The sequence below is a fragment of the Amblyomma mixtum genome, chromosome 3, assembly GCF_055824585.1.
Source record: "Amblyomma mixtum isolate Tamu chromosome 3, ASM5582458v1, whole genome shotgun sequence".
Lineage (NCBI taxonomy): Eukaryota > Metazoa > Arthropoda > Arachnida > Ixodida > Ixodidae > Amblyomma > Amblyomma mixtum.
The window spans coordinates 407,555,275-407,571,141 of NC_143014.1; the positions used below are offsets into that span (position 1 = coordinate 407,555,275).

Genomic DNA, 15,867 nt, shown 5'->3' on the forward strand with positions numbered 1-15,867 from the left:
TAAACCTTGGGATCTCGGTAGCAGTTGTTAGAAGCAAGGTCTGGTGCTGGACTTATCACCTTTTCGGGCCTAGCTGCCAAATGGAAACAGGAAATACTAATCATGCCATGCTATTTCGATAAAAAAATGGTATATAGACTTCATATAGACTCTATTGCCTCCCTATAGGTTTGTCTATTCATAGTCAATAAACTTTCTACACGCAAAACTCTAGTAAGTGTATTGCCATAAACCTATAGATTGTCTCTAGACTGTAGATAGCATTTGTTTTGCCTATAGACTGTTCTCTAGGATTTCTGTATAGAAAATGCACAGACTTTATAGACAGAAGTCAATGGAGAGTCTATAGGCTGTCTAAAAAAATTGTAAGGGATCTTCGAAGCCATCTTCTCTGCTTTTGAATATTTCGTCCAAGAACAATTGCGGGCTCATCGCTGCTGGGCAAAATGCACCAAATAGCGGTAGATCAACGAGACTTGAGTGTCTATGAAAGTGTGCTCTCTAAGGACAGGTACCGAGTGAAACACACCACATCGTCCCGCAGTGAGTCGAGCTCACTGAAACTGCGTGTGAACAAATGAACGCAGCATGTGCATCCTGAGTGTAGTTAACTGCACTTGATCGCGGCGTGCGTGCATAGTCAGCCGAACTGCTTACGAGGCTATGTCGCGAGCTCAACCTGTGACATGCTACACATGCTCTGAATTTGTCTGCCTGAGAACTTGCCTTTGCGAGCACTCGATGGCTTTGATCATGAATGGAGCAAAATATCCCTCCAGAAATTTTTTGTAGTAATGTGTTTACGCTTTGGTTATATGTGTGGGCATCCCGTACCACTGTGAGAAATATTGCAATGTATGGAAAGTGCAGTAAGTTTGAGCAACACAAGTGCTGAAATAACAAGGGCAAACTGGTAAGGTGACCCGGGTAATTACTACAAAATTGAACGAGGGTTTATTCGCAACTATTTCTTAGCTTGTAAGCCACCGCGGTGGCTCAGCGGTTATGGTGCCTGGCTGCTGACCCGAAATACGCGGGTTCGATCCCGGCCGTGGCGGCTGGAATTTCTTTGGAGGAGAAATTCCAGAGGCCCGTGTACTGTGCGATGTCAGTGCACGTTAAAGAACCCCAGGTGGTCGAAATTTCCGGAGCCCTCCACTGCGGCGTCTCTCATAGCCTTAGTCGCTTTGGGGCGTTAAACCCCATAAACCAACCATCTTAGCTTGTAAGTTATTGGGTCAACATCCGAGCCCATTTGACACCATAGGAATACACTACTCTCCGCGAAAATAGTGGGCGGAAGCATCATCTTATGAGCTGTCACTGCATAGCCAGTCTACCTCCCCTAATTGAAATTGTGACTCGAGGGTTGGCCAATGCAGATATCGCTTCCTCTTCTGCTGTAGACCCGTATACACAAGCCTCCCAGCCTGTCGTGTGTACACAAGGAGCAAATCAGTTTCTTCGAAAAGGGCTTCACATCGGTACTTGTCACAGCGGGCGGACATGTGGGACGATGCCTTGTTTTTCCTACTGTTCGGTGATCTGCGAGCCACTTTGTTGGGCAACGATCGCTGCGACCGATACGCGCGTACGCTTTTCCGCGGAACTGCTCCACGAGTTGCGCCATTCGGGTTAGGCGTGGCATGAATCTCAGGCTGGCTTTGGGCTTAGGGATCGAATCACCTGCTCTGCTCACTTGTCCGAGAGTATTTATGCAGCCGTAAAAGTAACTGTAATTGAAGCCATAGTTTAGACAACGCTCTTTTCGACTAAATGGACGCATTGCTGTGCTTATAGTCAGTGCTCTTCTTGGAACTTCATGACAAACGCAAAGCAGCAGTTACGAAACAAACAGGTCGTGTTGCAAGCCACAGGTATATCGTGATGCGGCAATCCTCGCGGAGTTTTCTTGCTTATTTTTTGCTGAGGTCTGGAGCGCTGCTGCCCTTTGCTCCCATTTTTCGCTTTCACCGTGGAGTTTGAGCAATCGGCTCCGAAGGATGTCCGACAAAGACATCTCCAGCTGAATGCGCACATCGGGCGTCTCTTCGAAGATTATAGACAACGTTTATTTCTTAGTAGAATTTTTTCTGGATGCAATCCTTGGTACGGCGCACCAATGGTGGAATTACTACCCTAGTAATTATCGCCTTAAATTTAGTTTAAACTACCTAGGGACATTCTCCGCAAATGGTATAAACCTTGCCACTTCCTGTCGCGAAAATTTCTTTTTGACTCATTGTCAACTCACAGTAAAAAATTTCCGAGGCGACTTGTCTGCTTACGTAGAGGAATGCGAAAGCATGTCTTTGATCTTGATTTTTTTTTCTCACTGATAACGTGGCGTATGGCATTTCGTCATTTCCGGTTACGACATACTACACCACTTCGTCATTTCCGGTTACGACATACTACACCACTTCGACATTTCCAGTTACGACATACTGCACTTCATCGTTTCCAGTTACGACATACTGCACCACTTAGTCATTTTTAATATCAAAATATGTTTTTGCGGAAAGCAAACGGCGCAGTAGCTCTCACATCTCGGCATCTCAATGGACACCTTAACCACGCGTTAAGGGAAAAGGTAAAGTCCCAGAAAGTATGCAATTGAAGGTGCATATGTCATCGGTCCCAACCACTATCGCAAGCTAGCCTCCAACTTCACTGAAACATGTAAGCTATACGCTAGGAGAAATGGTATGACACCACCTGAAACGCTGTACGACGAACTGTTGCTCGAAACTAGTGCGGATGTAGTCGGGAATGTTCCCACCAAATTGAGGTCAGCTGGGATTTCTTCTGCACGTTCATGAACTTTGAGCTTCATTCAGTCAATTAAATCTGACTCTGACTTACGAGGTCACGTGAGAGGTACCACTTCGATCCTGTGGACACAATTTGCGGACACGCTCTGCGGACAACTTCCGGTGACAGCTTTTCGTTCGCGTGAGGCTTATAAAGCTTTCGCATTAATAAATTGACTAATGCATAGGCTAGGGGCACAAGGTGAACGAATGCTGGCGATGGCTCATCCCCGAGAGGTGAAATGTATAGACGGTTTCATCCAGCGCCGACCACGCACTGGCAACACTGTGCTCCCACATCCGGCTCCCCTAGGAAACTTCCGGTTCTGGATTGTTTTGCTGGCTTTTTTGTGCCCGCGCGCTCGTCCTGTGCCTGTTTTTTGCGATTTTTCCTTAGTATATTAATTTTAGTGCGGATTGTGGCACTCCGTGTCTTGTTCAGAGTGCAGTGGCTCGCTGGAGCAACTCTTTTCACTCTGTTCGCTCCTCTTGCGGCGATATCGCGTCTCTGTTTGTGTGCGGTGTGTACGGTTGCTCGCTTGGAAGGTTGCTCGTCACCTGTGAAGCGGTCAAGGATGGGCTCGTGTTGTGTCGTGCCTGGGTGCAGCCTTCACTCAGGCACAAACCTTCTTTCGGCCGTGCGAACGTTCAGGTTCCCCACCGAGGCCGATAGGAAAAATGCTTGGATAGCGGCGGTTCGCCGGGACAACTGGCAGCCTACAAAGAGCTTCCAGATTTGCTCTGCTCACTTCATCCAAGGTACGTTGCTACTTATGGTAGCGCCGGTGCTGTTGTGCGGATTAATTATATGAAAGTACTACTGCCTCATATCTCGTGTGACCCACGCGCGAGCAGTTTGACTCATCCGGAACTTGCCCGATCGTAAAGTTGAGTACATAGGCATGCCATGTAAAGCTTCTTGCTGTTGCGCGCAACGCCACAACCTAAAGATATTTACGTCGGCGTTTAGCCATAGAGCCGCCGTTTCTTTTCTTTTTTATGTGTACAATCGTATCCACGATATTAGTTTACGCAGAGTAGAATCCCAGAACTAACCAGTGGATTCCATACATGCGGGAAGGTTCAGTCACCACCTGGGTGTATTTACTACGACTTTGCGGAGGCAGGTTATGGATTTTACTCTCGTGAACAGTTGCTATCTTCATTTCACTGCAGGAATGGCAAAAGTTTATCCCCTTTCAATCGACCTTGCTGTTTTAACATCACAAAGACGTTTGAGAAATTCATTTTTGTGTGAACACATATTGAGAAGAAGCCATGCTGATACAACAGAAAGTATGCATATATGCACATATCATCTTGCTCTTTTATTAGTGCGTAGACAGAACCACCGCTTTGCTCTGATTTCATCCTTTCACTAACAGCAATAAAAGTGTCATTAAAACCTCTTTAGTTGCAGATAGTCTGAGTGTGTGTCATGACATTTTTTTATTCTTCTGTTTTGCAGGCCAGCCGTCTTCCGATGCAAATCATCCAGATTATGTTCCTTCTGTGTGTCCTTACCGAACACAGGGAAACTCAAAGCAGAAGATCGCCAGATTCCAACGTTCTCAAAAGAAACTGCCTTCTGAACAAGCATGTGGCACTGCTGTGTCCTACCGTTCAACATCCCCAGGTGACTCTGCCGACCCCGGTGACAGTCCTAGGAATACGTGTGAAGCTGAAACACAAACAACCCTCACAACAAAGGACATTGAAGCTCTGATGGAAGAAAATGAGTTGACTAAGAAACGTCTGACCGAAATGACGAAAACCTTGGAACTGCTGAAAACAGACGTGCTGCAAAGGAGAATAAGTCTCTTAGCCTACCAGAGATCACGCAAACTTTGGCGATGCAGTCCAACAAAACATTAAAGTTCCACACAGGGCTTGTATCCATAACAATGTTCAAAGCACTGCTGCAGTTTGTGTTGTCCATCTGGACACCAGCCCACAGAATATCCCTGAATGCAGAGCAGCAGCTTCTCCTTGTGTTCAAGAGGCTTCGACTAGGGCTGCTCACCAACGACCTTGCGTGCCGATTCGGCATATCAGTGGGTTCTGTGAGTGGCATTTTTCACTTATGGCTTGATGTCCTAGCAAAGAACTTTGAGAAATTGATCATTTGGACATCCAGAAGAGCCCTGCAATCTCACCGCCTGCCAGCTTTTCAGGACCCATTATTTGATGACCTGAGGGGCATCATTGATTGCACTGAAATATTTATTCAGCGCCCAACATCTATGGAAGCTAGAAGCCAAACGTATTCAAATTACTCAAGGCACTTGTTGCAATTTCACCTTCAGGCTCAGTAACATTTCTTTCCAAGGCATGGGGAGGAAGAGTCTCTGAGAAAGAACTCACACTGTGTAGTGGCCTCCTGGATATGGTTGAGGAAGGGGATTGTTTTCTTGTGGACAGAGGATTCCGGTGCGATGAAATGTTTGCTGCTCGAGGTGCTAAAATACTGATGCCCTCCTTAACAAAAAAACGCCCTCAGCTGCCAGGAGAAGTCACAACATCACCAAAGCTCTCACGGGTCCGCATTCATGTGGAAAGAGCTATTCAACGACTGAAACTCTTGAGATCACTCCAAAGTGTGCTGCCGGTAAGCTTTGTGAAAAGGTCAAATGACACGGATTTCGCAACCATTGACAAGATTCTGGTCGTCTGCTGTGGACTTGTCAACCTGCAAACTCCAATCATTAACAACCTTGGCGAAGAAACTGTGATGAATAGTGAAGCATAATGAACACCTGCTGCCTCCTTCTCATGAACGGTGGCCACGTGGTGTGATGTGATAGTTTCAATGAGTACAAGACTAGACTTTTATGGAAGTGACATTTTTAAGCGAGACTCAGTTTGGCAATATTGTACCCACATTGTCTTAATCACATGCCAAGTGAAAACCAAGACTAGGGTTATTGCATTTCAAGGCATTGCAATTTCGCTTTAAAACTTTAGGTTTATTGGTTCATTGGGGTTTAACGTCCCAAAACAACTCAGGCTATGAGAGACGCACTTTAAAACTTTAATTTTTCAGTGCAATAAAAAAGAGCAGAAAAAGTCAAGATCAAAGCTTTAAAACTTTAATCTTGACTTTTTCTGCTCTTTTTCATTGCACTGAACAATCGTCACTGCAGATGAAAAACAGATCAAGCTATGCTTGGGTATTTACAGCAAAAAAACACAAGTACCAAATAGTTAAGGTTTTTGAACGCTTCTTTACACCTTACAGCATACCTGCCATCTTGTTTTAAAAGTAAAAAGCACAGTAGTATTACTGGTGTTCCCTGACATTGTAACTATGTGTTGTGTTACACAGCCATGAAACAAAATATGAAGTCTAGCAGTAATACTGCCTGCTCATAATGCCATGTGTTTAATATTTCACAAGCCTTAAGCATTTTGGCACGTGAGCATTCACTGGCTGTTCGATGTCAGAAAAAAGTAGCACATAAATATACAAAATTGAAACAAAGAAGCAACTCACAGAATTCTGAATGTGCCCTGTTGTAACAGTATGGGGAAACAGATTGAGCAACACTTAATCTGTTTGTCAGTCTGCTTATTGCATTGACACTTTATGCATGTCCACGACTTTGGTGTGCGTTTGACGTTTACACATTTGAGGTGAAAACAGTGTAGACATTGAGCGCACTCTACAATGCGTCCAGATTTGGCACCATGGCAGTGGCATGGGCCTTTTGCGCATTCTATCTTTTTTTAAATTTGCATTGAGTACAGCTCTGGGAAGATGTGCTGAAAGAAAAAACTTTCTGCTCTGGCTTCTGCGTCTGCCCAGAAGTGTTCATCAAAGGTCATAGTCTCAACCTGCACCGAATGTTCTGTGTAGACTACAAAATAGGCTCGATGCAGCCCAGTAATAGCCATTTGGGCTTGTATTTGTGTGTAGTATGTATGGTCATGCCTCAGCTTTAAATCAGTATCAAGGTAAGCCAGCTTAGTGCTAGTGGTTATGGAAGCACCTTTTGCTGATGCAGGACACTTCACCTCTAGCACAGCCTTCTCGCCGCATGCACATGACACCACAGCGTCTGGAGTTGCAGCCAGGAACGGCAACGTTCCTAGCACAAACAGGCCACAGTCTCTAATTTCAAGCTGGCTGTGATGCGGTGACTGATGAGTCAAGAAAGCTTGTTTTGCTTGAGGCTCTGCTTCAGAGCCCCAGCGCAGGTTTGGCACATGTGGTACCTTGACATAACCCATAATTTCAGCCACAAGACCGTCCGCCCCGGTTTTGCATCTTGTTACTCGGTGCAACGCAGAGGCAGTAATCCTGCCTTGGCGCTCTTCTTTCCATCTCGTGCTCTTGGACTGGCAACGAGTTGTCTACTCGATCGCAATGCAGTCTTCATGTGACATCTGCACTTGCCTCGCTGTCAGCAAGTTACTGTTGCCATACACAGCATGCAGTGGAGAATGCAAGGATGGCTGTTGAAGCCCAGCTGATTCCTTGGATTCCTGGGCAGCTGCTTCAGATGACTCGGGTGCAGAATCAGTCTCTTCACTATCTGTTAGTGAATTCAACAGCAGAGTGTTTGGTGCAAATCCCTGTAAGAGCAGATAACAGAATTATTGTAAACCAATACGGAACAATAAAGGACATTACTGAATATAAGGATTCACCTTGACTTGCTGCATGAAGCCGCGGACCTCATGATCAGTCCAAGTTGGTACTGTCTTCTTTGGTCTTGGGACAATCTCAGGAGCTGGACGACCCACTTTGGGCTTAAAAAACTTGATTTTGCTAACTGGTGCTGGCTGCAAGAAATTTAGTGTTCAATACTTGTTTCCGAAGTATTTGTTCATGCAAATAAAAAAAATGCTCACTGTGCTTCTTCTGGACACCGCAGTCCACTTGCACTGGACATCAGTTGGCGAAACATCGCTGTAGTGCACATTTGCCTGAACACTGAACAGCAGTGAAGCAACATGGGTGCAACATTCTCCGAGGCTGCAAGTCAAAGTGGAGTACACATATTTATCAGCACTTTAAATCTGGCAAAACACAAGGAAACAACTTATCTTGACAACAACAGCGCAGACGGAACACAGAAAAGAAAGACTGACACAAACACAGGCAAACACAGCACCTGTGTTTGTGTCAATATTTCTTGTCCGTGTTCCGACCGCGCTGTGTTGTCAAGATGTGTAACCAACAAGCCAGCCAACATATATTAAACAATTTATCAAGAGTTTTTAGTGCCAGTGTCTCATCTTTTTATTTGTCCTTTGTGTGATTTTGTACTGTTTTCCATCCTAGAGAAGAACCAAATCGCTCGAAACGAAATGTGTTAAACTAATGGCAACATGCTCTAACTGCCATGAAATCACCAACAAAGTTATATGGCATGGCATTCTGTCCTAGGTCACCTGCATACATTTCCTAAGGTGAAAACAATATCTAGAAGGGAAAACAGTGCAACTCACGGGACGTGAAATAACAGGACGGTACAACGCGAAAGATACTGCATATTTCCCCACAGCCCTTCAACCTTTCCTTCCTGGGTGCCAAGAATGATCCCACACTACGGACAACGTCAACCACTTCTCAAGAATAACCCAAAGTACTAAAAAAAATTAATTTCGGGACACAGTTTCTTGTAAATGCCTCTGCGGAAAAATTTGCGGCGGGGTAATGGAAGCATTCTAGGGTTATAAATTAGCGGGAATCCATCCGATAATCTCGTCACGTTATCGAAGTGTGGGGAAATATGACCGGTGATTTCAATTTCCCGAATATTGATTGGTGCACTTTTTCTTCACAGTCCTGTAATTTGATGGAAAACGAAATGCTGGACCTTGCCTTAAACTTTGATCTGCTGCAAGTTGTAAATGAGCCTACAAGAATGCAGCATGGTTCGATGTCCATCCTAGATCTCTTTTTTCTAAGTGGCACCATTACGGAAAACATCTCTTGTGATGTTGCTACTGGTATATCAGATCATAAGGCAGTTTTATTGTCACTAAATGATGTTTCTTTAAAGCATGAAGATGCTCTTCATTCCTTTCCAAATTTTTCACGAGCAGATAATGAGTCCATCATTGACATTCTTGACCTTCGTTATGACGATTTCCAAACGAATCCTTGCAGTATTAATGACTTGTGGCTCATCTTCAAGAACATGGTTCATGAATGTATCCGGTGTTTTGTGCCGAAGATATCTAAGCAGCCTTGTAGCCGCAACCCTTGGATCAGCAGAGAGACGCTGCACTTGCAGCGTCGACTAAAACGTCTTAAAAAGCGAGCGAGATCAGCCACCCCTTCCATAGCCCGTGTTATTGAGGAGGTGTCACAACAATTAAAAGATCAGACTTTACTTGACAAAGATATTTTGGTGTCCAACTCCCATCATTTATTAAAAAATCTCCTGAAAAATTCTGGAGGACGATTACCCCGAGTTCCCGCAGTGCCGACATGTTTGTAATAGATGGAAATTGTATTCGCGATGATAATGCAGCCTGTGTAGCGTTTAATAACCACTTTAAAACTGTTTTTACTGCAGACAATGGTCATCTCCCATCTTTCAGTCTGTCTTTACCCCCTATACCTGATGTTACCATATCTGAAAGTGGAGTGTTCAATTTACTTCTAAATCTAGATGTTAAGAAATCGTTTGGCCCAGACGACATCCCAAATGCCTTTCTGAAGCAGTACGCGCAATGGTGCTCCAAGTATTTATGTGTCATTTTTAGAAGGTCTATAGAGGAAGGCGCCCTACCCGATGACTGGCGAGTTGCCAGAGTTAAACCTTTACATAAAACTGGTGACAAAACACAGGTGCAAAACTATCGCCCTATTTCACTTACTTCCACAGCGTGTAAGATACTTGAGCACATTATTCATAAACATTTATCCACCTTTCTTGAAGAACATAACGTAATATCGAAAGCTCAACATGGTTTCAGGAAAGGATATTCGACATGTACACAGCTAATACAAACAATTCATGATTTTGCAGAAGCCATAAACGAAGGAAAACAAACTGACGTAATATTTTTAGATTTCCGCAAGGCCTTTGATACGGTTTCTCATAACAAGCTAATATATAAATTGAGTTCTGTAATAAAAAACGATAAACTAATAACCTGGATTAAGGCTTACCTGACAAACAGGCGCCAGTTTGTTACACTAAATGGTGCCCTCTCACATTGCATTCCAGTTGAATCGGGAGTTCCCCAAGGATCTGTGCTTGGACCGCTTTTGTTTATTATTTATATTAACGATATCGTCCAAGATCTCTCTGTTAATGTTAAGTTATATGCTGATGATTGTGTCCTCTATGAACGAATTAACTCAAGTGAAGATCAAATAAGGCTAAATAATGACTTTCAGAAAGTAATGCGCTGGTGTGATAGGTGGCAAATGGTGATAAATTTTGATAAAACAGTATATATGAGAATAACGCTTAAAAGGAATCCTCTTCTCTACCAGTATGGTACTTCCGATAGTGCACTCTCAGAGGTAATATGCTACAAATATCTCGGCCTATGGATTTCCAATAATCTTTCCTGGAACAAACATATTGATACCATCTCGGCAAATGCTCTGCGCAAAATATTCTTCTTGAGGCGTGCACTACGGTTCGCTACTCCTGAAACACGTTTCCTTGCGTATAACACTATTGTGCGGCCAATCTTAGAATATGCCGTAATGATCTGGGACCCATATACCAAGATTAACATTAACAAATTAGAAAGGATTCAAAAGAAAGCAGTAAGATTTATTTATAATTCCTATGGCCGCACCTCTATCACTAATCTTATTAAAAAGAGTGGCTTACCATCCGTTACTGATAGAAACCGTATCTGTCGTTTGAAATTCTTTTTCCAGTTAATTCATGGGCAATACAACATTGACATCTCGAAAATTGTTAGTTACTCTAGTGGTTATGCAACACGCCTGAGACATTCTCTTTCCGTAAAACCTTTATCCACAAGAACGAACTGCTACAAATATTCCTATTTTCCGAGAACCATTACCGAATGGAACAACCTTGCTGGTCATATAGTCGAAGAGAATAATTTGTCCCATTTTGAGGAGATGCTGCAACAAGTGAAGAAATTTTGAATGTTCGGTTGATGAGTAATTTGTTTAGATTTACTGAATTATATGCTTGGCTCTATGACTGCAGTATATATATTCTGAGGTTGTGAATTTGATACAGTACAGTGTGATGTACTAATTTCGTTGCTGTGACGCCTTGTCTGCTGTATTTCCTTTTCATTGTCCTTGGGTATTACACAAATCATGTACCCACCTGCGATGGTCTTGTAGTTCAAGACCGCAGTATTTATAAATAAATAAAAAAAAATAAATAAAAAAGTATTCGCACTCGCATGTTATCGCGCTTGAACTCTGTTTCCGCAAAACACACACACATCTGTTTAGGGAGGACGTAGTACTTACCCCGCCATGCAGGTGCAGTGAGCACTCTCAACATTCCCGTCATCACTGACAACGCACCACGCTTCGTATGACTTAGTCAGCGTCTGGCTGGCATCCACAGTGGCCGCGACGAGAATGACACCGTCGCCACGCCGGCCTGCTCTGAACGACTTCAGCCGCTTCACCTTTCCACTTAAAAATGCGTTGTAAGCTGCAGTCATTTTGTGGCTTTTGAACTGTTCCTTGGTGTAGAAGCACACACCTTCAACGAGGTGGACGAAAATGTCCGTCACTGTAAGAGGTGGAAGATTGCGCGAGCCCGATGTGAAGGCGAACCGCGCGGCATCGTCAAGCGGGTCGGGAAGCTCTTCGCCCTTGAACGTCAGTTTTTCTCGATAGCGGCTCTGTGTCTGCGTGTCAAGCTTTTTAAAATATTCACTAGACATCGCGATGCACCAACGTGCTGCAGCGCTGCGCACAGAACAGAAATAACAACACAGCCGCACGTTGCATGAAACCGACGTCGCGCTGCGAAGGCATGCCGGAAGTACTTCCGCCGGAAGTTTCCTCGGGGAAGCCAATCAGCGCCAAGCGCGGTTTGTTTACAAACATTGAACGCGTCTATACATTTTTACAGTGCCTTTCTACGCACCTTCTTTTTCATGCTTATAGCTTCAAATTCTATTGGCAGTGGGTGCACACTAGAGCTGCTTACGTCGGCCAGAGAAGGCAGATCTTGTAATGTTCATCTAAAATAAAATGAAAACGGCGGGTTTCTTGCAGCTAAAGATCATACCAGCATTAGTTCGTTTCTGCGGCTACTTGCGAGCAATACGGTGGAAGACGCTGTGTGTACCTGTACAAGACATGTCACGGGGAGGACAGTAGAGACCAGTAATACTGCAAGAGGAACCAAAACGGGCTTCCGTCATTTTCCGGGAGCACGAATACAAATTCACTGGTGGTGTCATCGCCGAGTGGCTGCGCCGTCCGAGCGTAGCAGAAGCGTCGCTAATGTTTTCTGTCTCACGATGTACTGTCTAAGGTATGGCGCTCTTAGAGTTGAAGTGGAAATCTTTGAATACTCATGAGAGCCGAGCTGTTTTTGACAGTTAAAAAAAAACATTAACGAAAGCTTGAGGTTCACCGCTGCTCGCTACTCTGACCATGTTTACAGCAAGCATTTTTCAACCTGCGTGCAAAATGCTCTATCCGTACATTTTATCGATGACCTTTGTGGGCGCCTTTACAAATAAACATACGCCGAGCCACTCCCAAACACTACTGTAATACTCCTGGAACATTGGTCTTCGCACTAAACTCCGAGACGCATTGCTAAAGTGCTGAACGAGCAATACATAGCGCCGAAAAGCTTAGGTGCCAAATACGGAAATCTCGTGTACGTCTCCGCACATGATGCTGGCCGCGATTGCTCAGCTCCTTCCAGCTGGCCTTCGTTGCTTGGCCTAGTTGCTCAGAGTGTGCACGTCGACTAATTATTATTTATTAATACCCTAAACCCTCCATTTAGTGTCCTTCCAGGAGAGGGGCAAGAGCAACACGACTACAAATTAAGCAAAATACATAAAGTTAGGCATCACACTCCAGAATTTCACACCTATATGTCGCTTCTTTAAATACACCTATGAAGATTCGGCTTGCACATCCTGGCTTTGAGCAGCTCAAGTTTTACGTTTGCACCAGAATTAAAATGCAGCTGGCGAAAATTAGGGACGCAGCATATCCAATCAAGAAGCATGAGACTGAATGGCATGACTGTTATTATTTGGAACCTATTCTACGAACCCATAGTGTGCCCGAAAACTCAAGAACAACTTTATGATGGTCCTGCTAGGTCAACATCACAATCATCTGATTTCACTTCGCGAATAGCTGACATGTTTTTCTTCTGCATTTTTTTACTTATGGTGTTCTGACTGCGCCGCAAATGTTGAACGTCGGTGTGGCTGTAGGTCAAGCTGCGCGTTCACCTTTTACCTCTAAGAGAAGATTTACGAATACGACTCATGACCCGCGCTGTTGTTCTTGTTGCCTTTTGGTATACGTACATTTCGCGCAGCATCTGTGCGCAGGCGCAAACACGAGAAGTAACTAGCCGCTACCTGCGCACCGGTGCGCAAACTTGTCCATAAACCCGCCCGCTGATAAATGCCAGTGGTCATGGCGCAACATCCATTTCCCTGCTTCGGTCAGGTCGCGCGAAACAGCGTCGCTTTACGGCCTTCGTTTCGATCAAGCGATACGGTGCAGTCCGAACGTGGATGAAGCGTACGATTTATTCATGATGAAACACCACGCATAGAAAGAAGCAAACACGGAGGATCAAAAGAAGCAACACAGAAACGCACCTGTGTTTCTGTTTTGTTCCTCTGTGTACTGTCCGTAGTGTTTCATCATAAACGTGTATAGTAACTAACCCGTCTAGCTAGCGGTTTATTTCACTTGGGTACAAGTTGATGATGATGATGGATTCTTATGACGCAAGGGCATCTGCGGCCAAAGAGCGCCATGGCACAGGGTATATTCGTTTGCTCAAGGTGGGGTCAAAGACGCATTTTCCAAGCATTTCACCCCGATTAAGCCGAGCACCAGGCCAGGGGAAAGCTTATGCCCATCTTATCACCGGTGGGTACCCGGCTGGGCACAGGGGATCGAACCCCGAACCTCCCGCATGCCAGGCGAATGCTCAAACGACGAGGCCACCGCTGCGGTCTTTTCTCGAGTGCAGAGAAATTGCTGCTACTCACACGTATTTGCGAAAAATTGCATTCGAACAATGTAGCAACGCTAGCGAAGTCCGCACAGGGTTGGATGGGCCTAATGTGGAACCAACACGACGCTAGCACATGGAACTTTCTCAAAGCATACCTCGGCAGCTTGTTCACTGTCGATTGCCACCACCTGCAGACTTCATGCAGAGTTGAAAGTGGATCACAAAGCTATATATGCCACTGCGAAAAAGTGGTAGGGTTTTAGCGTAGTTAAACCGAGTAGACGTGCGAAAGTATGTGTTTAGCCTGGTTGGCTCAGGGTTTTGCTTTGCTGGGTCGTCGGCTCGTCTGACAACGATATTAAACTCAGGTTAAGCTCTGATCGAGGTTCAGGTGATCTGATCTTTTCGCCCCGCAGATGGAAGTGGATAAAGACTACGATGTGCAATGCATAGCGCGAGAGTGTTGCAGTTTAATACGAGGAGCGATCGGCTGCGGGGATAGCAGAAGAGTTGGTGGAATAAATCAGTTGTCAGTCTGCGTTTGTCCCGTGTGGTTCTCTTTCTCTTGTCCCGTACTTTTGCGCAGTTACTTTTTGTTCTCATAATAGCAGAGTGCTCTGGTACACACTGGGCCAGCGAAGCTGTTCTGTTCGCGCCGCCGCGAGTTCGGAAGCCAGTCGCGGCAATATTTATTTTATTTCTGCACCCTAAAGGTCAGGGACGCCACAAGATTCTTGGCTGGGTTTGACTCTGTGTAGCAGCGCTTGCACACTAAAACGGTCAGGACGCGCTGCCACTGGCTCATATGCATTGCTGTATCACCAGAGCCACCTAGTGGTCCAACAATGCCGCGTTCTGATTTCGCTCGCCAAGGGCTGCCCGTCTATAAAAGTGTCTGCTCTGCCTCCTATGGGCTGGATGCGATAAGTGGCTGTCACGATTAGTCGACAAGCCGGAGCGCAATTCGGCGTATGTCGCCACTTTGGTAAGGAGCCGGCATAGTTTCCTTCTACCAGCAGCCAACCCGAAGGGAGCGCAACACGTTTGCTGATAACCAGTGCGTGACTGCGCACCTCATCTGAGATTTTGTCCTTGTTGCATACATATTTTGCCAGAAAAAAAAAGCATCGTGGAATCTTGGTTCTCACTTGCTTCACAGTGCATATGAAAGCCCGCACACACATGGGAGCACGCAAGCACGCAAAGAAAAACCGGAATTGTTGTTACGTTGCACGACCTCTGCTCCTGCGCAGTCCAAAATTTAAAAACAAAGAAATATGGATAGCAATCTAAGCGGTCTATTAGATTATATCCAGTGGTACGTAATGTGATTAATGGTCTTATATTTTCTTTTTTTGTTGTTTCTTTTGTGCCCCTGCTTCGTGTACTGCGTACATCCACCAGAGGCGATTAATGGTTCCCCCTCGAACAAAGCGTAGACCTGTTAACGCAGAAGGTCGCCAGCGACGCGTGCTCGGTTTTTATCGAATTCAGCCTGGCAAGCGATTAAATTAATATCTTCGTAGAAATCTCCAAGACAGCGGTTGTTTGAGCGTGCTCACATCGTTGCTCCATTAAGACTTATATTATTATGTTTTTAATTTCTTGTGTCCCTCTATTTCTACATCTCTGTCTCTGTTTTCATTTGAAAACTTTTTTTCTTCGTGTACTGCGCGCTCTAATTGCTGCATCTTTTCGAAAAGAAAACTTCCACTCTCATGACAACGATTTTGCTGCAAAAGATTTCTTGGCTGCGTGTCTCAGAAAGGGCTTCTCGTCCGGGCCCGTGTTAGCGGTGGACGCACTTAAACCTGCTCAAGGGTAGCCAATTGGGCTTGTTGGTGAGTGTTCATAATTTAAAAGAATTGTTCGGTGTTAACATGGCTAAACGGAGTAGACGTGCGAAA

The 15,867-nt window shown here is 44.9% G+C and overlaps 2 pseudogenes; one reads left to right on the forward strand and one right to left on the reverse strand.

Annotated features, from left to right (window-relative positions):
* The first annotated feature begins 3,388 nt into the window (after positions 1-3,388).
* LOC149357531 (uncharacterized) lies at positions 3,389-5,562 on the forward strand (annotated as a pseudogene).
* Positions 5,563-6,302: 740 nt separating this feature from the next.
* On the reverse strand, positions 6,303-11,772 carry LOC149357532 (uncharacterized; annotated as a pseudogene).
* Between the last annotated feature and the right edge of the window lie 4,095 nt (positions 11,773-15,867).